We start from the raw sequence: 22,932 nt of genomic DNA, 5'->3' as shown, positions 1-22,932 counted from the left end.
TGCTGGGCGCTGTGGGGAGATGAGGGGCGGCGCCGCCTCGCTCCCGTCCTTGTTGCGTGACTTTGTGGATGGGAGAAGAGACACCCCTGCCACGGCCGCGCCCCGCCTGCTCCGACTCCAGCGCAGCTGAGCCCCCAGGAACGCCCCTCTCCCCCTTGCGCTGCTGCTCGGCAGCAAAGAGCCTTCCGTCTCTCGGCTGATGTCCGCTCCGCCCCAGGCTCGCCTCCGGCTCGGTGCTGGCCGGCCCCGCTCTGTCTGGCCCCACGCCCGCCGCTCTGTGCTGCCGCTTCTGCGCTCCGCCTGGGCGGCTGGCCGGTGCTCACCGCTGCAGCCCGCTGCCTTAGTTCTGCCAACCTCCAACCTCCGCGGGTTGCTGCACTCACTTTTCTTCGGCAAGGCAGCACTCCTGCTCCAGCTCCCGGCCCCGGCCACGTCCACACCCACCGTTCGGGTTCCTCGTGAACGCTGAGGTCTTCACTGCTCCAGTGGACTCTCGCAAACAAACAACGATGCGAAAAGTCTTTTTCTTCCCGTCGGGAATGGCCCAATTCGGAGTTTGGAGTCTTCTGATCTGTTCCACCTGATCCCCGTTCACACAAAGTGAATTTGGGATCCCAGTCCTTTTGCCATAAAGCAATTTGGACTTCAATTTCCAGCACCTCAATGCTATTAGTGTTTATGGGAGGTACAGGCATTTCAGAAGCAGAGATGGGAACGGGAAAATTTGTGAGAACTGGAGGGTTTGGCTCACTGGAGAGAAGCAAGGGTTTACATTCCTTATTTTTCTCCCGAGCCATCCGTATCACATCCACCGCCCTCTTTTCTGCCTGACACATTAACAATTCGTTATGAACCACTCTCCAAAGTTTACTCATTTTCTTGCCCGGTTTGTCATCATCTAAAACTAATTCCCACAACTTATCCCTATATTTTCTCCATTCGGAAAGATCATGAACACTATGGGGGTTAATGAAAAAGCCATAGGACTCAGCATGATGCAATAGCGAGGGGAGATCTTTATCTAAGTCAATCCCCCTAATCTGCCTTTTTCTAAGAGAAGCACTAAACAAATCATATGCTGCTTGCCTTTCCATGATTACGTCGGTACCGTTGCTGGCTCCCTCAGGCTTCGGCAGCACGTATCAGCCAGGCTTATCTCTGCAGTCACCTGGGGCATGGTGCACTCTATTTCAATTCAGCACTTTTGCCATCCTTCCAGCTGCAGGACCCGAACTCCAACGCAGCACCTCTCCCGCCTTTCCCTCAGATGAGGTCCCTGTTCGGGCGCCAGTTGTTGGAGGGTGCCGCGGGAGACAAGACTCATGATATCATGATCATCAAGTCTCAGTTTATTGTAACAGATTACACAGTTTATATATGTTCGTTAATTAGCTCATACATATTGCAAAAGCCGAGCTCATGATTGGTTGCTATGTGACTTGTACTATTATCTTAAAAGTAACTTTGTGAATGATACTTGCCTGTCCAGCTGGCCTTGCAGTTAGAACAGCTTAGTACCCCTTTGTTCTTCTCTATCTATTTCTACATACCAAGCAGTTTCAATATCTTCCTTTCTGCACACCATCTGCTCTTCAGGGTCATGCGAACCTTGCAGCAGTCACGTAGCCCTCCCTACTTGGATTAATTTTACAGCATCATGTCCCCTGTTGTACAACCATTCTTCTGCCAAGCTCTCTTCAGACAAAGACAAGGAGGATGATGAGGATGAGGAGGAGGAGGACAATGAGGAGGAGGAGGAGGAGGAGAAGGATGAGGACGAGGATTAGGAGGAGAAGGATGAAGATAAGGAAGAGGATGAAGATGCAGAGGACAAGGAGGACGAGGAGGTCGAGGAGGAGGAGGAGGAAAAGGAGGAGGAGGAGGACGAAGACGAGGACGAGGAGGAGGACGAGGGTGAGGACGAGGACGAGGAGGAGGAGGAGGACGAGGAGGAGGAGGAGGACGAGGAGGACGACGAGGACGAGGACGTCCTCCTTGTCCTCTGCATCTTCATCCTTTTCCTCATCCTCATCCTTCTCCTCCTCGTCCTCGTCATCCTCCTCATCCTCCTCCTCCTTATCCTCCGCATACTTATCCTCCTAATCCTCCTCATTGTCCTCCTCATTCTCCTCATTGTCCTCCTCATCCTCATTCTCCTCCTTCTCCTCCTCCTCATCTTCCTCCTTTTCCTCCTCCTCGTCCTCCCCATCCTGCTCATCCTCATCCTCCTCGTCCTTCTCCTCCTGTTCCTCCTCATCCTTGTCCTCCTCCTCTTTATTCTCCTCCTTGTCCTCCTCCTCCTCCTGTTCATCTTCCTCCTCCTTCTCCTCCTCCTCCTCCTTCTCGTCCTCCTTGTCCTCTGCATCTTCATCCTTTTCCTCATCCTCATCCTTCTTCTCCTCGTCCTCGTCCTTCTTCTCTGCCTCCTCCTCCTCGTTGTCCTCCTCCTCCTCATCCTCATCATCCTCCTTGTCCTTGTCCTCTCTTTTCCTCCTTCTATTCCTCCCCTTCATGGTTCGCTGCTTCCTCCTCTTCCTTGTCCTCCTCCTCCTCCTCATCTTCCTTGTGCTTGCCCTAGTCCTTGCCGTCTTCCTCCTCCTCCTCTTCCTCCTCCTGATCCTCCTCTTTCTCCTCCCCCTCCTAATCCTCCTTGTCATTGTCCGCCTCCTCCTCCTCCTCATCCTCATTCACCTCTTCCTCCTCATCCTCCTCCTCCTCATCATCATCCTCCGTGTCCTTGTCCTCTCTCTTCCTCCTCCAATTCCTCCTCCTCATCTTCCACCTCCTCTTCCTTGTCGTCGTCGTCCTCCTCCTCCTCGTCCTCCTCATCCTCCTCGTCCTCCTCCTCCTCCTCCTCGTCCTCCTCGTCCTCCTCATCCTCCTCTTCCTCCTGTTCATCTTCCTTATCCTCCTCCTCCTCCTCCTCCTCCTCGTCCTCCTTGTCCTCTGCATCTTCATGCTTTTCCTCATCCTCATCCTTCTTCTCTTCGTTCTCGTCCTCATCCTTCTTCTCCTCCTCCTCCTCCTCGCTGTCCTTCTCCTCCTCATCCTCATCATCCTCCTTGTCCTTGTCCCCTCTCTTCCTCCTCCTATTCCTCCTCTTCATGCTTCTCTGCCTCCTCCTCTTCCTTGTCCTCCTCCTCCTCCTTATATTCCTTGTGCTTGCCCTAGTCCTTGTCATCCTCCTCCTCCTCCTCTTCCTCCTCCTGCTCCTCCTCTTTCTCCTCCCCCTCCTCATCCTCCTTGCCATTGTCCTTCTCCTCGTCCTCCTCCTCATCCTCATTGTCCTCTTCCTCCTCGTTCACCATCTCATCCTCATCATCCTCCTTGTCCTCGTTCCCTCTCTTCCTCCGCCTATTCCTCCTCCTCATCTTCCACCTCCTCTTGGTCGTTGTCGTCGTCATCCTCCTCCTCCTGGTCCTCCTCCTCGTCCTCCTCCTCCTCGTCATCCTCGTCCTCCTCGTCCTCCTCATCCTTGTCCTCCTCCTCCTCTTCGTACTCCTCCTGCTCGTCCTCGTCATCCTCCTCCTTCTTCCTCCTCTTCCTGGTCCTCCTCCTGGTCCTCCTCGTCCTCCTCCTCATCTTCCTCCTCGTCCTCCTCCTGGTCGTCCTGGTCCTCCTCCTCGTCCTCCTCCTCGTCCTCCTCGTCTTTCTCCTCATCCTTCTCCTCATCCTCATCCTTGTCTTCCTCGTCCTCCTCCTCATCCTCCTCCTTGTCCTCCTCGTGGTCCTCCTCGTCCTCCTCCTGGTCCTCCTCGTCCTCCTGGTCCTCCTCCTCGTCCTCCTCGTCTTCCTCCTCATCCTTCTCCTCATCCTCATCCTCGTCATCCTCGTCCCCCTCGTCCTCCACCTCGTCCTCCTTCTCCTCCTTCTCCTCGTCTTCCTCGTCCTCCTCCTCCTTGTCCTCCTTTTCCTCCTCGTCCTCCTTATCCTCCTCATCCTCATCCTTTTCCTCATCCTTGTCCTCCTCTTCATCCCCCTCCTCCTTATCCTCCGCATCCTTATCCTCCTCATCCTCCTCATTGTCCTCCTCATCCTCATTGTCCTCATTCTTCTCCTCCCCCTCCTCCTCCTCCTCGTCCTACTTGTCCTCTGCATCTTCATCCTTTTCCTCATCCTCATCCTTCTCCCCCTCGTCCTCGTCCTCATCCTTCTTCTCCTCCTCCTCCTCCTCCTCCTCCTCGTTGTCCTCCTCCCCCTCATCCTCATCATCCTCCTTGTCCTTGTCCTCTCTCTTCCTCCTCCTATTCCTCCTCTTCATGCTTCTCTGCCTCCTCCTCTTCCTTGTCCTCCTCCTCCTCCTCCTCATCTTCCTTGTGCTTGCCCTAGTCCTTGTCGTCTTCTTCCTCCTCCTCCTCTTCCTCCTCCTGTTCCTCCTCTTTCTCCTCCCCCTCCTCATCCTCCTTGTCATTGTCCTCCTCCCCGTCCTCCTCCTCATCCTCATTCTCCTCTTCCTCCCCGTTCTCCTCCTCCTCCTCCTCCTTGTCCTTGTTCTCTCACTTCCTCCTCCTATTCCTCCTCCTCATCTTCCACCTCCTCTTCATCGTCGTCGTCCTCCTCCTCATCCTCCTCCTCGTCCTCTTCGTCCTCCTCCTCGTCCTCCTCGTCCTCCTCGTCCTCCTCGTCCTCCTCCTCGTCCTCCTTTTCTTCGTCCTCCTCCTCGTCCTCATCCTGGTCCTCGTCCTCATCCTCGTCCTCGTCCTCGTCCTCCTCCTCGACCTCCTCGTCCTCCTTGTCCTCTGCATCTTCATCCTTTTCCTCATCTTCATCCTTCTCCTCCTCATCCTCGCCCTCATCCTTCTTCTCCTCCTCATCCTCCTCGTTCTCCTCCCCCTCCTCATCATCCTCCTTGTCCTCGTTCTCTCTCTTCCTCCTCCTATTCCTCCTCCTCATCTTCCACCTCCTCTTCGTCATCGTTGTCGTCGTCGTCCTCCTCCTCCTCGTCCTCTTCCTCGTCCTCCTCCTCGTCCTCTTCGTCCTCCTCCTCCTCGTCCTCCTCCTCATCCTCCTCCTCGTCCTTTTCCTCCTCCTCATCCTCCTCCTCCTCCTTATCCTTCTCCTCCTCCTCCTCCTCCTCCTCCTCCTCCTCCTCCTCCTCCTCTTCCTCCTCCCTCTCCTCCTCCTCCTCGTCCTCCTCCTCCTCGTCCTCCTCCTCCTCCTCCTCCTCCTCCTCCTCCTCTGAGTGTGGTTCTCAAGATTCAATGACTCTAGAATTCCAGGAACCTGGAACTCTGGGATTTTATGGCTCTGTGACCCCATGGATGGATTCAGGACTGTCTCCAAGGCCACAAGGGAATGTTGGTGCCAGCGGGAGGGGCTGCACTGCAGGGGCACCAACAGCTGAGAGGCGACTGCAGCTGCTACTGCTGCTGCTGCTGCTGCCGCTGCTGCTGCTGCCGCTGCCGCTGCTGCTGCTGCTGCTGCCGCTGCTGCTGCTGCTGTTTGTGGGGGTGCTGCTGGCAGGGGCAGGGCCCTGGTGTGGCTGAGTGTTGCCATCTCAGCCTGCGAGCTCCTGGGAGCTCAGGACAGGGCCAGGACTGACCCAGGTTGGCACTGCACTTGAGGACGGACACAGAGAATGGAAGGTGCTCACAGAGCAGTTCTGAGCAGGTCTGTGGGAAGGAGGAGGGAGGGAGGATGAATCCCCTGCCCAAGGCTGCCAAGGGAAGGCTTTGGGAGGGAAAGGAAGCCTTGACCTGACACTAAGTCCTTCAAGGGCTCAGTTGCCCACGCTGAGCAGGATTTCATCGCGCAGAACTGACAGGGCCAGATCCAGGGATGGGGAGGACATCGAGGCAGGCTTCAGGTGAGCAAATTCTGCAGTGCTGACAAAGAGAGAGACTACAGCCAGGTGAGGGAGGCAGGTGGAAAAGGCTTTGTGCCATCCCTGCTCAGAAGGGATCCTCAGCACAGCCCTGACGATCTGTACATAGGAGAAAACAATGAACACAAAACAACAAAATGATAAACTGCTAGTAACCACAAGAAGCCCAAGTTCCCTGAGGTGGGAATTGGAGCAGGAGAGCTTGAGGATCTGTGGGATATCACCGAAGAACTGGCCCAGGGCATTGCCATGGCACAGGGGCAGGGAAAATGTATTGGCTGTGTGCATGAGAGCATTGAGAAAGGCACTGGCCCAGGCAGCTGCTGCCATGTGGGCACAAGCTCTGCTGCCCAGGAGGGTCCCGTAGTGCAGGGGTTTGCAGATGGACACGTAGCGGTCGTAGCACATGATGGTCAGCAGGAAATACTCTGCTGAAATGAAGAACATGAAGAAAAAGAGCTGTGCAGCACATCCTGAGTAGGAGATGTTCCTGGTGTCCCAGAGGGAATTGTGCATGGCTTTGGGGACAGTGGTGCAGATGGAGCCCAGGTCGCTGAGGGCCAGGTTGAGCAGGAAGAAGAACATGGGCGTGTGCAGGTGGTGGCCGCAGGCTACGGCGCTGATGATGAGGCCGTTGCCCAGGAGGGCAGCCAGGGAGATGCCCAGGAAGAGGCAGAAGTGCAGGAGCTGCAGCTGCCGCGTGTCTGCCAGTGCCAGCAGGAGGAAGTGGCTGATGGAGCTGCTGTTGGACATTTGCTGTGGCTGCACATGGGTACCTGTTCATGGAGAAAGGACAGTGAAGAGTTAGAGGAGATGCCTGTAATTAAAGTTAACGCCATTTCCCATACACCCTCCTCTGTAACACAGATGTATACACTTCTGTATTTGAGAGTTTTGTGGTTTTCTTTTTATGCTGCCTCCATGTTTCTCCTGGTATTCCTGGATATCAGAAACCATCAGCATATCTCCATCTCATTGATGAATACAGTGAGTTTTCTGAGGAAAGATAATGAGTGGAGACTGAGAGGATAAGATTATTCATTCTGTTTGGAGCTTCTCTTGGTTTTCATTTTTCTCACATGAAGGATGGTCACACTCCCATGTTTCTCTTACAAAACCTCAGGTACAGGTAAGAGCAGATGGATCCACCCCAGCCCCGCTCCACATTTGTAGCCAAGGACTGACCTTGCTCATTTCACCAACCCAGCAGCATTTTCAGTCTCAGAACACCTCTGCCTTTCCCCATCAATCTCATAAATCAGAGATTCTCTAGGACAGCTTTGCACTCTGCATTGAAGCTCCCAGCTTGGACTGAAATCTCAGGGACACTTCCAAGTGTCCCTCTGATGGCACTGGATGAAGGGAGGTGCAGCTCCTTCCCTGGCTGCACTGCCAGCATTGCCCAGAGCCGGGCACTGGGGACAGCTGTGTCACCCTGAGCCAGCTGTGCCCCTGCCAGAGCCCCCAGTGCCGGGCAGCTGCTCCCAGCCCTGTGCTCTGCAGAGGGAACTGGGCCCGGGGCTGCAGAGCTGCCCCACGGCTCTGCTGCAGCTCTGCCTGCACAGGAGGGGCTGCACGCCTTGGAGCCCCGGCCCTGAGGGCAGAGGCTTGGCTGGGGCACAGGAGGGAGGGGGCTTGTGCAGAGGGAGGGGCTGCACTGGAGGCCATCCTCTGGACATCTCTAAACTCTCCCTGCCATAGCATTTCTGGGTTTTGTTTTCTATCCTTCCCTGATCTTCTCTCTGCTTCCTGGAGATTTTCCTCCTGCAGGTGTTTCCCTGTGCCTGATCTCTCACTGCCAGCACTCCCAGACCCCAAATCTCTGTGCACTCTCCTTGGCCTGACAGAACCCTGCCTGTTTGCAGGGCACAGGCTGGGGGCAGGTTCTGTTTGCAGCTTGGAGAAAGGACAGCTCAGACTGAGCCTGATGGGCCCAGCAAAGGTGATGCTGCTGCTGTCCATGGGCAGAGTGGCTGAAAGCACATTAGGGATCTCCTGTGAACCTACAGATCACTAAAATAACAGTTCTAATGTCTCATTCACTTGTCAAAATTCAAATTCCACCATTAATATTTATCCCCCTTCCCTGCTACTCTCCAATAATAGGAAACTTAATAAAAAGTCTTAAGGAAATTTCCTCCTTTTTATCAAAATCGCTGTCTTGGAAATATTCTATGACTTATCAGAACCCTTCAGCATGTCAGAGCTCCATGAGCATTTCACCTGCCCTGAACCAGAAATACTCAGAGTTGTACTCACAGGGTCTGTGGGCATTGGGATGTTCCAGCTTTAGGAGATCACTGCAGGAGCTGCAGCTGCATTGTCCTGCAGCCAGAGGTTCCTGTGCCAAGGGCTGGCAGTGATTCTGCCCCAGGCACTTCTCAGCCCCTTCCCAGCCCTGACTGATTGAAGCTCTCTGTGCCTCTGTGCTGTGCCTGGGCTGGCTGCAGGCAGTGCCCCAGCCCTGCTGGGCTGGGAGAAGAGCTGCTCAGCAAGAGAAATGTGCTTTTGAAGCTCTGCTTGGTTGCCAGGATCACCCTCTGTGCCAGGAGCCCGGCCCAGCTCAGCAGCACAGACACAGCACAAGGATTTTAATGAACCTCTCAGGGGCTGCTGTTGTTTTCATTAGTCTCAGTCCCAGAGAGTGTGCTCAAAAAACTTCTCAAAACTCAAAGTGTGATTGAAACACTGAAGTTTCTTGGACTTTTAATGGGTCCCACTGAGGGACACAACTGAGAAAGTGTCCCCAGGTAGAGCATAATGCTGGAGGCAGAGCTAACAGCAGGGCACAAGCAAGGGAAAGGTGTCTCTGGTGCTGAGCAAACCTGGATGTGTTTCAGGAATGCAAAGGGCCCAGGCCTGAGCCCCAGCCCCTGGCAAGGCAGATCCTGTCCCTCCCTCATTGCTCAGGGCTCTTCCCGGGATGGGCACTGGCATGTGGGGATGTGCAGTGCCAAGGGCAGGACCATGGGGCGGCCCCTGCCAGGCTGCTGAGCAGGGACAAGGAGGCACTGAGGCCCCAGGGCTGCAAGGGTCACTTGTCCCCTGGTGGCCTCAGGCCCAGGGCCAGCAGCCATGGCCAAAGGGCTGCACAGGTTGGCTCTGTCAGGGCCTTGCAGCTGCTGCACATCCCTGAGCCCTCTGCAGCCCAGGCTGTCCCACGGTGTCCCTGCCCTGCGCCTCTGTCCCTGCAGGCTGTCGTCACCCCCTGGCTGCCCCACCTCGCTGGCCCTTCCTTTGCTGGCAGCTCTGCCTCCTGCTGCCCCTGCCTGGCCACACAAAGCCTTGGGCTGCTCCAGGCTCCTGCTGGGGACGTGCTGCACCACAGCCCTGCCCTGGGAGGGAAATTCCTTTCTCCTCCTGTGTCCAGTCTGGACTTCCCCAGCTGCATTTGTGGCATAATTTCTCTCCCTGCCTGATTCCCACTATGGAGAAAAGCTCCACCATTTCCACATCCACCCTTCAAGCCCTGCCAGGCCACTCCTGATCTGTCCTCAGTCTCTTCACAGCTGAGCCCAGGCACATCAGCCTCCATACATGGGTTATGTTCCTGAGGCCTGCAAAACCCAGCTCAGGAGATCTCTGGGCCCTGTCCAAGGTGTTTGCAAATGAAAACATTCTGCTCATATCACCAGAGGCCAAGGCCAGGCAGAACTGTCTGTCCTGGCAGCTTTTGTCTGGGAGCAATCCTAGGATATATGGAATTTTGCGGGCCAAATTCCAGTTCCTGCCATGGCCCCGGGACAAGAGGGTCAGTTCTTTTCTGCAGGAAGGAAGGCACAGAGCCCCAGTGCTTCTGAGGCAACTGAGATGCGACCATCAGAGGCCAAGGCCAGCCAGAGCTGGAAGGTTTTTTCTGGCAGATGCCCTTGCATACAGGAAATTTTTTAGGAGAAGTACCAATTTTGTCCATGGGTGTCGAAAAAGAGGGACAGTTCTTTTCCATAGCAAGGAAAGTACGGAGCCCCAGTGGTTCATGGGCAGATGAGAAGCAGCCCTTGACATTCCAAGATCAGCCAGACCTGTCAGGTGGCCCCTGGGAGGCCAAGCCTGCCAGACCTGTTCCCTGTTCCCCTCATTCCATGGAGCCTCACAGTGTCCCAATGGTCCCTTGCTTCCAGGAGGCCCTGAGGTGTCACAATGCCCCCTTGGTGACACCAGGCCCTGAAGGGTCGGAATGGTCTCCACGGTTCCACAAGGCCCCACAGAGTCATGGTGGTCTCTGGGTTCCATGGAGCCCCGCGGTGTCACCATGGCCCCAAAGTCCCAATAGACTCCATGGTTCCACCAGGTCCTCACCGTGCCACCATGGTCTCCACAGGAAGGGAACAACCCAGCCCCAGTGCTGCAGGGGCAGATGAGCCACAGCCACCAGAGGCCAAGAAAAGCCAGATCAGATGGTGCTGGCAGATTTTGTCCTTGGATATAGGGAATTTTAGAGGTGGAATGCCAGTTTCAGACCTGGCTGCCTGGAGGAGAAGGACAGTTCTTTTCCATAGGAAGGCAAGGATGGAACACCGGTGTTTCAGGGGCAGATGAAAGGTGACCATCAGAGGCCAAGGGCAGCCAGACCTCTCTGTTCTGGTATTTTTTTGTCTGAAAGCAACCCTTGCATATAGGGAATTTGGGAGGTGGAATCCAAATTTCAGCCATTTCTGCATTGTTAAGAAGGATGGTTCTTTTCCATAGGAAGGAAAGCCCAGAGCCCCCGTGTTGCAGGGACAGAAGCAGAGAGAGAAGGCTCCTGGGAGGCTGGGCCAGCCAGCCCTGTTTGTCCTGGCAGCTTTTGTCACAGAGAAATCCTTGGACCTAGGGAATTCTGGAGGAGGATTCCAAACTTTGGCCATGGGCATCTGGTCAAGATGGATGGTTTTTCCCATAGGAAAGAGAAGCATGGAGCCCAGGTGTTTTGGAAGAAGATGAGAGGTGGTCACCATAGGCCAAAGAGCCAGACCTGTCTCTCTGGCACCTTTCATCTGGGGGAAATCCTTGGATATTCAGAATTTTGAAGGTGGAATCTCAGTTCTGGCCATGGGCACCTGGGCAGGAAGAAGAGTTCTTTTCATCATAAAGGAAAGCACAAAGCCCCAGTGTTTCAAAGGCAGGTAAAAATCAGTTCTTTGGAAAACAAGGCCAGCCAGACATGTTTCTCCTGGAAGCTTTCACCTCAGAGAAATCCATGGATACAGGGAATCCTGGAGGCGGATTCCCAACTTTGGCCATGGGTGCCTGGATGTGAAAGGTGCTTTTTTCCCATAAGAAAGAAAAGCACAGGGTCCCAGTGTTTCGCAGGCAGATGAGAGATGGCCCCTGGGTGGCCAAGCCAGCCAGACCTGTCTGTCCTGGCAGATTTCATCTGGGAACAATCTTTGCATAGAAGCAAACTAAGAAGAGGAATCTAAATTTTGGCCATGGGCACCTGGAAGAGAAGAACAGTTCTTTCCACAGGAAGGAGAGCACCGAGCCCCAGTGCTCCAGGGGCAGATGAGCAGCAGCCCTGGACATGCCAAGGTCAGCTGGACCTGTCAGGTGGCCCCCAGGTGGCCCAGCCAGCCAGGCCTTGATGCCTTGAGAGGCCACCTAGAGCAGAGGCTGGACAGTGTTACAGGAGTAAAGTGGGGATTTATTAAAAAGGCCTTCAAAGGATTCACCTGGGCAGTACAAGGGCCTGGCTGAGGGTACACCCAGGATGGACGCCAGGTCACACATTTTCACAATTTTGTAAGATTTGGTTCATTTCCATATTGGGGTTAATTGTCCAATTACACCTTCAGATTATGCAGCCCCACCCTCGCAGTCTGCTCTCCTCAATTCGCTGGTGTTTTCACTTTTTGGGCCTGAAGCTACAGCGGTGTCTTTGGATCTCGGGCAGGAAAAGGATTGTTTTGTCTGACTTCACTGTAAGAGAACTTGCTGACACTCTACATGAAGTTCAGAGTTACAGACTGATACAGCACAGAATCGGGAAAATATGGAAGCTAAAACTTAAGGCATCAGCCTGTCCCATGTTCCCTTGCTTCCATGGGGACACACTGTCACAATGGCTCCTCGTGACACTCTGGGCTCCACAGTGTCACCCTGGGCCCTTGGATCCATGGGAGCTTCGCAATGGTCTCCTCTGATTCCACGAGGTCCCCACAGTGTCACAACTGACCCATGGTCCCATGAGGTTCCCCAGTGTCACCAGGGTGTCCTTGGACCTGCCTTGTCACAACTGACCCATGGTCCCATGAGGTTCCCCAGTGTCACCAGGGTGTCTTTGGACCTGCCTTGTCCCAACTGACCCATGGCTCCATGAGGCTCCATGAGGTTCCGCAGTGTCACCGTGGTCGCTGTCAGAGGCTGGATGAGATCAATGTCCCCAGACACCTTGGGCTGAGCTGTCAATCAGTCACACAGATGGGACAGCGCTGACCCAGCTCTGAACACCTGAGATATCAGAAGTCCCAGCTGGGGGGAGGCCCACGAAGGCCCAGGGGCTTAAAACCAAGGAGCACAAGGTCAGCCCCTGGTATGGACTCTGCCTTCTCCTGGGGTTTGTGTCTTGCCCACACTGGAGCCCCGGGAGCTCGGAGCCACATGTGTGTCTTTCTGTGGAGCTTCTGTCTTCCTGTCTCTCTCTCTCTTTCCTCTTCTTCTAATGCCCTTTATATGGAATATTTGTGGGTACCTGAACAACTTCAGTGTTTAGGGCTTTCCAGGCTAAATGGGCTGAGTTAATGAAGTTACTGCTATGACAAGTGATTTAAGTTGGATTGGATTTGTATTAAACGCTTTTCCAAAGTTCCTTGTTCTTTTGTACTTTGCCAGTAAAATTTTGGTGGTCCCGAATGGGCGCTGAGGGCACTTGGGGGTCCCGGAGGGTCTGGGGGACACTGATGGGACAGATGGGGGCGGTACCGGGGTTCTGTGGAGCGCGGGGCATGACGGGCGTTGTAGTCCCGGCTTTAATGGGGCTCTATGGGGCCGCAGAGCATGACGGCAGTTGTAGGCAAAAGAAAAGATGGCGAAGCCCCCAGGCCCCGCCCACAAAGCCATGATCCCTGGCGCTGATTGGTTGAGGCCGTGATAGGCGGGAGCCTCGGCCAATAGGAGGCAGTGCGGGTGGGAACAGCCATTCAACCCCTCCAGTCCCTCCCAGTACAGCCCAGTTCATCCCAAGCACAGCCCAGTACAGCCCCAGTGCCCCTCCAGTCCCTCCCAATACACCTGAGTTCATTCCCAGGCCCTCCCAGTTCTCCCCAGTGCCATCCATATCCCGCTCCAGTGTCCCCCAGTCTTCCCCACAGCGTTCCCGCCCATTGCGGGGCAGCGGCGCAGACGGAATGTCCTGCGGCCCAAACCTCCTGCTCCTCTCCCAGCACGGCACAAATTCCAGTTCAGAGGAGGCTTCCCCAGAGAGGGCTCCGGCTCCTGTCTCAGCCCGAGTGTCCCTGCAGAGGAACAGGGCATCTTTCAGGCACTTCCACAAGCTCAGGGTTCCCATTTCATGGCGAATCTGGGATGCCGGGGGAGAACGCCGGGGCATGGCCGGCCCGGGGCGCTCGGGCGGCGCTCGGGGCCGCTCCTGGCCCGGGCCGAGCGCTGACAGCCGCGTCCCGCCCGCAGGGAAGGCGCAGGAGGCCCGGCAGGAGCGGCCCCGGCGGGTTCGCTGCTGGGCAGCGGCGGCTGCGGCGGCGGCTGCGCGGCCACGCGGCTCTCGGACGGCGCCCGGGGAGCGGCGGGGCCGGCGGCGGGCGCGGAGGAGGGGAAGGAGGAGGAGGGAGAGAAGGAGAAGGAGGAGAAGGATGGGGCTGTGCGGGGCAGGCGGCGAGCTCAGTCCGCTGCTGCCCTCGGCTCGCAGGTGGCCATCAAAAGGGTGCCAGGGAACCGCGTCCGGCGCCGGGGCGAGCTGGTGATGAGCGGGGCCAGCGGCAGAAGCCGGGCCGTGCCGGGCGGGGCTGAGCCGGGGCCCGGCAGGGTGGGAGCTGCCAGGACGCCTGGAGGGAGAGCGGGCGTGGGGCCAGCGCAGGGCGCAGAGCATCCCGGGCTGGCTGAGGGGTTCCCGACCCCCGGCACGGCATCAGCCCCACTGACGGCATCGTGCTCCTCCCGCAGCCCCACGGCACCAGCGCAGCCCTGGAGATCGCGCTGCTGGACAAGGTCTCCTCTGGCTGTGCTGGTGTCATTCAGCTCCTGCAGTGGCTTCAGCTCCCCGACAGCTTTGTGCTGGTGCTGGAGCATCCGGAGCGGTGCCAGGACCTGTCGGGTTTCCTGGCAGAGCGGGGGTTCCTGCCGGAGGAGGAGGCGCGGGGGCTGCTCCTCCAGGTGCTGGAGGCTGCAGCATCCCCCTGATGAACTGTGTCTGTGTTCCACAGGAACCCTGTCCTACAGCCCACCAGAGGGGATCCACCAGCAACGCTACCATGGTGAGGCAGCGACGATCTGGTCCCTGGGCCTCCTGCTGCACCACCTGGTCACGGGGAAGCTCCCATTCAGGAGGGGCCAGGAGATATCTGGGGTCAGATCTTGTTCCCACCATGGCTCTCTCAAGGTGGATCCTCATCTCTGGCCTCGGGAGCAATACCAGTGCTGGGAGACAGCAGCAGCTCATGGGCATTCTGGTCTGGCAGCTGCTGAGGAGGTGGCACATGTCCTGCTCTCCTGCTCTCCTCCAAACAGAAAATCCATGGGGAAGTTTAGGCCCACCTCTAAGCACACCCAGCATGGCCTGGGCACGGGAAAAGGGGGCAACTTCTCCAAATGACTGGTGATTTTTGGTTTCTCTCCCCAGAGTGCCAGGATGTCATTAAGAGGTGTTTGTCCATGCAGCCCTTGGACAGGCCATCCTTAGAAGAGATTTTCCGTGATCCATGTTCCTCTGCCCTAGAAGATGGGAGAGATCCACATGCACAGTTGGATCCAGGGGCCTGGCAGGTAACAGCTCCACACATCTCTTGGCACTAAGTAGCAAAGCCAACCAGACAGGTTTTGTCCTGCCTGTAGCTCTGAGCAGGGGTCAGCAGAAGGGAACACGCAGCTCATGGGCTGGAGCTGAGCTGGAGACCTGGTGTGGCAAGCACTGGTGGCCAACATCCCCCTGGTTTTGCCTGCCATGGCTCATGGATGGCTGTGGCCCTGGGCAGAGCCCTGACAGCCTGGTCTGGCCCAGGGAAGAAGGAGCCCCTGGAGAAGCTGTCCCAGGTGGGGCTGCTGCTGGGGACAGTGAGGACACAGGGGAATGCTCCCAGATTTGGGCATTGCACAGCCTGGCTGGGAACCAAAGGTTCCCCCTTTGCTGGGGCGGATGCAGCTGATCCTTCAGTCGGCTGCCAGGCTGCTTTTGGCAGGGCTGGGGGCATGGGCTGGGGTGGGTACGAAATGGGAGTGGGCTCCTGGCCCTGCCAACAGCCCCCAGCACCCACCGTGCCCCGGGCTGGGGCTGGGCTGGGGCAGCCAGCCCGACACAAACAAACCCCCATGGTGGGAGCAGAGGTGGGACTCCAGACCCTGTGCAGGGGCTGCTTTGCTTTGCAGGCAAGGAAGGGCTTGGGCTGCTCCACTGCCCTTGTTTGCTTTGGGATCACCATGGGGGCAGTGCAGGGGAAGGGAGAAAGCCTGGGATTCCCTCCCCCATGGTGGGTTTTTCCCTGGCACGCAGGGGTTGGGCCTTCCTTAGGCCCCTGACAGAGATAAGATTTTTGACCTTTTTTCTTGTTCCCCTTTTTCTCTGTAACCTATTTTCCATAATTTGATGTTTGTCTTTCTAGAGGAAGCGTTTCAGGTGGGGCCCAGTCTGGATCAGGACGTGCTTGGGAGCATCTGCAGCGTGGATGGGCCGTGCCCTTGGAGAAGGCTGAGGGCATCGTTTGGGAGCAGCTTTTCTTCCAGCGGGGGATGGCGTGAGGTGGGTCCTGTCTGCTGGGGATGGTGGGGTCAGAGCTCTGGGGAGATGGCAGCGAGCACAGGAGCGTCCTGCTCTGGGCAGCTGCTGAGGGCTGGAGGTGCCGTGGCTGGCTGCAGGCTGGGCACATGTCCTGCCCTCCTGCTCTGCTCCCAAAGGCAGCAGTGATGGGCAGCTCTGGGCACAGCTCTGGCACGGCCAGCATGGCCTGGGCACCGCGGGCGGCTGGGACAAGGGGATAGGAGCCTTCAGCTGACGGGGCTTTCTGGTTTCTCTCCTTGCAGCCGGGCTCTGCGGGTGCTGAGGCTGCTCTGGGCTCTGCCAGGGCCCTGCTGGAGCTCAGCACCGGGCTGCAATCAGCCAAAGGAGAAATGGGGTGACCTGCAGCACAGACTGGCTTGAGTATTTCAGCAACACAGCTCAAGTTTGCAGAGTGTACACCTCCAAGGGAAAACATGCCACCATCCAAAAAATAAACTTGTTCAATAACTTCTGAAACTGAATCAATCTGGGATGACCCCAAATGAATTTTGCAGCTTGCTCAAACAGCAGCTCAGCCCTTCTCTGAACTGTTCTCTCCCTCACCTGCCTGTTACTTCCCAATTGCTCCCTCTTTTCCCCCAGTGAGTTTCCAGCCCATTCCTGTCTCCATCACACTGTTGCGTTCCTTGTTGCCCCTCACCATGAGGAAGGCCGAGCCCCAGGCTTAGGGACTCATCTTGTCACTGGCTGAGGAGCAGCAATGTCTCAAGAGGTCTGGTGGGATTTTAGTGTCATTCAGAGCTGCTCTCCAGCCCCCAGCTCTCCTCACTGCTGAGTTCCCGCTCCCTTTTCCTGGTCCTTGCAGCAGGATGAGATCTGTAAATCCCCTGGAGCCTCCCCACTCTTCCCAGCCCACACACCCACCTCAGTTAGGCTGAAGCTGCAGCTTCTCTGTCCCCTCTGGCACACCAGTGCAGTCCCCTGTGCAGGGAGCCCCAGCCCCAGAGCACAGCACTCAGCAGTGCAGTCGGGGCTGGAGCAGCTGCCCTGCAGCCCTGCCTTGGCTCTTTGTGGCAGGGAATGCTCCCTGTTTGCAGCTGTCCCTGCAGGATGGCCCCAGGGCAGAGCCCAGCCGGGCTCCCACTGCAGCCCCTGAAGCTTGGGGCAGACAGTGGCCCCAGAGCTGAGGTTCACGGGGAGCCCCTGGAGCTGTGCCTCGCACTCTGTTGCCGTGTCACCGTGCAGGCTGGCTTGTACGGGGTGAATGTACCAGCCCTGGTTTGACTGACAGGGGCCGGGCCCATCACATCTCTCCTAAGGCTGCAGGCATTCCCCAGGCCAGAATCTGAAGGGGCACAGAGATCAGAGCAGTGAAATAATCCAGACCGGGTTTTCAAAGGCCCTTTAGAAGGAAGGGCTTGAGAATAAACGTGCTCTGTTTGCCACACAAACATAAGGGTGAGTGGTCTCTTTGGCTCCAACCCACTTTCCTCCCCGAGCCAACGTTACCCACTCCCTCACACGTCCCACCCGTGCCTTCCCACTGCCTTGTCCTGTCAGGGCTCCCGCAGCCCCTCATCCCTTCGTGGCCCCGTCCCCTCAGGGTCTCCCCAGCCCGGCCAGCCTGCCCGGCAGCAGCGCCACAGCCCCACAGGAGCTCCAGAGGAGCCCCACCAAGAGGCACCTGGGAGCCCTCAGCAATCCAGCCAGCAACACACGGGCAGGAGGACACGGATGGCTCTTCCTGCCTGGGACAGGGCTTGTGGCCATCTCCAGGCACCGCTCTCACAGTGATCCCCACAGCTCCAGCCCCTGCCCATCTGCTCTGTGGGCAGCACAGAGGCTTCAGCAAAACCACCAAAGGCCAAGGGGCTTCTGGCCATTTTCACTGCAACCCTGCATGCCTGGGCAGCTTGCTGAGCCCAGGAACCCTTTTCTCCCTCTTCCCCTCAGCCCTGCAGAGCCTGGACAGCCAAAGAAAGATCCTGGGAGTCTGTCTATAGCAACACATCCTATATTAACATGCTAAAGAAAAACAAAAAGAAAGAAAAGAACAATCTTAACGAAACAAAACATTCCTGCTGGCTCAGGTGGCCCCAGCAGACAGAGCCTCTGGAATCAGCTCTGTGCAGAGCTCCAGCAGCGCAGCCAGCCGAGCCCCGACAGACGAGGCCGTCTCCCCCATGCCCTGCAGAGCCGATCACGCAGGTTATTGAAGATGGAATATGGAGCTCTCTCTGCTTCCTGGACGATGTATGGTGTTTGAACTGCCAGGCTTGCGACGTCGACACTGATGTCATTTTCCATGCCTTCAAGGGCTGAAAGAGAGAGGAACAGAGCCATGGTCAGTTCCCACATCTGAGGGGACCCGAGGGGACTCTGTGCCAGGGCCATCCCAGCTGGCTCTGGCCATGGCCAGCAGGGACCAGGGACCAGCTGGATCAGCCCGAAGCTGCTGGCCACGAATCCCCCAGGTGCCCTGAAAGCTCTGTGTGCTCTGCCCACGCCGGCCCTGGTCCGCACAGGGAGCAGAGCCCTCCGCAGCCGGGGCAGGGCTCGCAGCTCCCCCGGCAGCCCCCGCTGGCAGCCCGCTGCCCTCACTCACCCTCAGAGAGGAGCTGGAGCTCTTCCTTCCTCCCCCTCAGGTGCCGCCCGGCCGTCCCTGGGAACACAGAGCCTGTCAGGCCCAGGGCACAGCTCCCTGCCAGCGGCGCCGCCAGCCCTGTGCCCACACGCCCTCCTGGCCCGGCTCGTGGCTCACCCATGAACCTGACGGCCGCCTCTCGCAGGGGCTCCTGTGGGCTCTGCAGGTAGGGCAGGGCCCGGCGCAGGTGCTCGGCCACGCTGCTGCTGTCCTCTGCCAGCTGGAGAGAGCGGCAGGAGGGAAGGGTTGGCCCCGCAGCCCCCCGGGCCGGGGCTCCATGGGCACCCGGCTGGGGCCGCAGGAGCCTGGAGCAGAGCCCGCGCGGCCTCGGGCTGCAGCAGCGGGCAGGGGCACAGCTGCCAGCCCGCACACCGAGCACCGCGCTCAGGGGCTGCTCCAGGCTGGGGCTGCGGCTTCCCGGCCCTCCTTACCAGGCACTCAGTGAACTGCCACAGCTTTTGGTTCTGCACCATCTGTACAAGATCCCTCCTCCTGAGGAACTCGGCCGCACAGAGCAGCGTTTCCTGAGAAGCCTGGAGAGCAGCAGAGACGCGGAGATGGTCCCACAGCCCAGGGCGCAGGACCCCGTCCCTGTGCCAAGGCCAGCAGGACCTGCAGCCTGCGAGGCGCCAGGGCAGGGCCAGCCCAGCCCCTGCCAGGGGCCAGCGGCAGCTGCCGAGTCCTCACCTCTGCCACTCGCTGGTTCTCATCATGGCAGTGCAAGGAGAGTGGCAGCAGGCTCTGGCACACATGTGCCTTCAGGACCTTTTTTTCCTCTTCTGGAAAAACATCCAGCATCTCCCGGAAGATAAACATTGAGCACAACTGCACCTGGCTGTCCTCCTGTAGGAAAGGAAGGAAGAAAGACCTCAGCGTCAGCTGCTTCAGGCCCACCTGGGCACAGCCTGTGAGTGCACAGGGCACAAAGTGTGCGGGCAGCACCCGCTGGCCGTGGCTGGAGGAGCAGAGCCTTACGTTGTCAAAGAGTGGCAGGAGTGCCTCAGCCAGCTGCAGGGCGAGGGTGCTGGTTACTGGGGCACCATTGCACAGGAACAAACCCCTGAGGAGAACCGTGGTCATCCTGAGCATGGTGCTGTCATCTTCCTGCAGGAGCTCCACGAGCTTTTCATGCAGGCTCCACATCCTTATGGCCATCTACTTGTGGAACACAAGTGTGTGAAACACCATCCTGCTGGCACAGGGCCCAGGGGCCAAAGGCCTGTGCCAAAGCCCTGGGGCAGCTGCAGCAGGAGGCAGGAGAGCTGGCAGCAGCTGCTCCAGTGCCCCAAGGCCAGCCAAGCCCCAGGGACTGCCTTCCCCAGCCCCACGCTGGCAGCACGGCTTCAGCCCCTGCGCTCTTCTCACCGAGACACTGGTGGTGCCAAGCGCCACGAGGCCTCGGAGTGCCAAGCGACGCCTCCCCCTGCACTCGCTCTGCAGGTGCTTGGACAGGAACTGCAGGACACTGTCCCGGCACTCACTCACGTTCAGGTGCTCCAGGATCTGAAAGGCACAGGCCGGTGACGGGGGAGCGGCCGGCGGGAGCCCAGAACCGCCCAGGGCCGGGCCCAGGCAGCAGCACAGGGCACGGGCTCCGTCCCAGGCACTGCGGCCAAGAGAGGGCAGAGAGCCGGGAGGCAGCTCAGCGAGGCAGCGCCGGCCTTCAGGCTCACCTCCACAAGGAACGCCAGGGTGGCCAAATCCCGGCATGGCGTGTCCTTGCTGAGCAGCCCGAGCAGGTGGAATGCAATCCTGGAACACGCGGCTTCGGATGCGCGGTGCATTTCTCTGACAGGAGGAAACACGAGTCAAAGCCCTGAGCCAGCGGGGGCAAACATCTCCCAGGACTGCCTCACAGAGCTCTGGCCTTTCTCCACCACCCTGCAAGGGGCAGCTGAGCCCTCTGGGAGGTTGCTGCTCTTGGGCACGCTCCTCTCCCAGCCTTTTGCAGCCTCCTTGGCCGTCCCTTGGTGACAAGGCCTTCTGGCCCACGGCCACGGGGACTGTGTGGGGCACCTCGGGCACAGGGAACACATGCTGGGGACAGCTGGGGAGCAGGGGGTCTCACCTGGCCAGCACGCCCACAGCACAGTGGTGGGTGTCAGCACAGAGCAGTGTGTCCCAGCCACGCTTGTCTTCCATGGCCACCACCACATCCTCATAGTGCAGTCGGCAGAGCAGGGCCTTGAGGGTCTGCTCTGCAAAGCTGTGCACAGAGCAAAGCTGAGGTTACACTGGGAGCACTGGCCCCTGCCCTGGGCACATGGCAGGGACAGGAGGACTGGCATGGAGCACCTGCTGGGGCTGGTGGCAAGGCCGTGTTGCTGCTGGCATCCCTTCCAGAAGGTATTGACCTCCTCTGGCACATCCAGAGTGCTGAAGAGCACTTGGAAGAGCAGATGCACAAAGAGGCCGGGGAAATACACGGTGACTACATGTGGCACACAGGGCAGCTGGAGGATCTTCCACATCACCATGGTTGCCTGCAAAGGACAGAGCAGCCTGAGACAGCGCTCAGTGCCGAGGTGTCCGTGTGGCAGGGCCCGAGCACGGGAGGGAGAGGCCCAGAGAGACACAGGGGGAGCACCGGGCCTGGTGGCCCTGGAGCTGCCCCGAGGCCAGGTTTCAGCCCAGCGCCTGAGGCAGGGAGACGCCGTGGGGGAGGGAGGATGGAGAGCTGCTGGAAAGGTGGCCTTGGGGCCAGCAAAGGCAGAAACTCACAGCCAGGGCAAGGACAGCCGTGTGGTCCCCATTGGAGGTGCACATGCTGTGCTCTGGCCAGCTCCCCAGCACATCGAGGAGCACGAGCATGGCCGGCTCTGCAGTCCTCAGCGAGCACATGATGCTCTTCCACATGGCCAGAGCAGCTCTGTGGGGTCAGAGCTCTGTCTCAGAGGAGTCTGGGACACAGCAGCGTGGCCTGGGCGGCAGCGGGGAGCTGAGCTGCTCTGCCAGCCCTGCCTCTGCCCACTGCCCCTCACTGGCAGCACGCAGGCAGCCCAGCCCTGTGGGGACTGGCCCCTGAGGGGCAGGGGGAAAGCATGGCAGCACGCTGGGGGGCTGGCAGGGGCCAGGGCTGGCAAAGGGAGCAGCCAGAGGGCCCTGGAATTCTCTGTGTCAGACACCTGGGACAGGCTGCCCAGGGGGAAGGGCTGCTGAGCCCTGAGCCCTCTGGGCAGGTGGGCCCCGTACCTGTCACACAATGGGGCCACACGCAGGAGAGCCATCACCACGTCAGAGGGCTGTGCCTCTGTCAGATCCAGAAGGGGCCTGTACAGATTGTACTCAGGAAACTCATTGGCCACGAGCCACTGGTGGATGAACCTCACCATGGCAGGCACCTGGAGAAGGAAGGGGAGACTTGGAAAGCTGCTGGAGGAAGGAATGTGCCCAGCTGCCCCAGAGAAGTGCTTCCCTTGCCTCCACACTGCCATGGCCTCAAAGGCTCCCAGGGAGCAACAGGTGTGGCTTGGGAGGCCAAGCAATTGCTGGGAGAAGAATAGCCAGGCCACAGGCTGCTTACTTGCTTTGGGCTGGAAGGACCCTCCTCCACAAGCATATCCAGCAGGGCAGCGCTGGTCTTGGCTTTGAAGATGGGAGAGTACACTCTGCGCACGGTGCCCATGGCGCTGCTCTCTTCCTCCCGAATCCTCTTCATGAATTTGCAAACCATCTGCAGCAGAAGGGCAAGAAGCCCGGGATGCTGCATGGAGTGCTCCGAGCACAGTGCTGGGCTGAGCAGTGCCAGCAGGCCCAGCCCAGGTGGGGATGGCTGCAGGTACCTGCGCTGTTCTGAGGAAGCGGCCACGGGTGCGTTCCTGCTCTCGTGTGCGCTGCACGGCTGCACCTGGCAAAGAGCGAGCGCAGCCCGAGCTGAGGGGCTGCGGGAGAGGCCGGAGAACACAGCCCAGCCCTGCGCTGCCCAGGCAGGGACAGCCCCGCGACGGCCCAGGGCACGGAGCACGGCTGTGGGGTGTCTGGCTGGCCCCTATTCCAACCTGTCCATGGGCATGGCCCCAGGGGATGGGATGGGATGGCATGGCATGGCATGGCATGGCATGGCATGGCATGGCATGGCATGGCATGGCATGGCATGGGGCCAAGCTGGCTGCAGGCACCAGCCCTGTGGCCCAGCTCTGCCACTCACCCTTCTGCCGTGGCTGGAACTGCTCCAGCTCTTCAGGCTGCTGTGCTGGGGCAGATCCAGGGCCTTCTTTCTCCTCCTTCCCCCAGGCCAGCTTGGGCACGCTCGCAGGTCTGTGCTCTACGACACTGCCTGGATTCATGGCTGCTTGCAGAAGGTGAAAAGGAAAAGGTCCGAGTCAGCAAGTGCTGCAGTCGTGCCTTGAGGGCACCTGCAAGAGTGAAGTCTTGGCAAGGCTACAGGACAGCAAGTCCTGCACTCTGGTCCTGGGGGCTCCAGCCACAAGGACAGGAGACTCCTGTCAAGGATGGTGCAAAGCAAATGCCACAGTCTGCCCTCGAGGGCAGCTGCAGAAGAGATGCCTCGGGAAGGCCAGGGGTCACCAAGTGCTCTGGTCTGCCCACGAGCTCACCTGCAGGAGTAATACCTTGGGAAAGCTCTGGGTCAGCAAGGAA

The 22,932-nt window shown here is 58.4% G+C and overlaps 1 long non-coding RNA gene across 2 annotated transcripts in view; it reads left to right on the top strand.

Annotated features, from left to right (window-relative positions):
* Window positions 1-22,932, top strand: part of LOC146767165 (uncharacterized) — a 183,841-nt gene that overhangs the window by 27,245 nt on the left and 133,664 nt on the right. Inside the window, exons 2-3 of one of the 2 annotated variants that reach the window (XR_014955922.1) lie at window positions 14,598-14,740; window positions 15,574-15,704. This is a non-coding gene — a long non-coding RNA (uncharacterized LOC146767165). Of the gene's footprint in view, window positions 1-14,597; window positions 14,741-15,573; window positions 15,705-22,932 lie in introns of those variants that run through there. The other variant, XR_014955921.1, reaches the window with a different exon arrangement.

This window comes from Lonchura striata, chromosome 5, assembly GCF_050655825.1.
Source record: "Lonchura striata isolate lonStrDom1 chromosome 5, ASM5065582v1, whole genome shotgun sequence".
Taxonomy (NCBI): Eukaryota; Metazoa; Chordata; class Aves; order Passeriformes; family Estrildidae; genus Lonchura; species Lonchura striata.
Note: the sequence above shows the minus strand (reverse complement) of the source record. Positions and strands in the feature narration are given on the sequence as shown.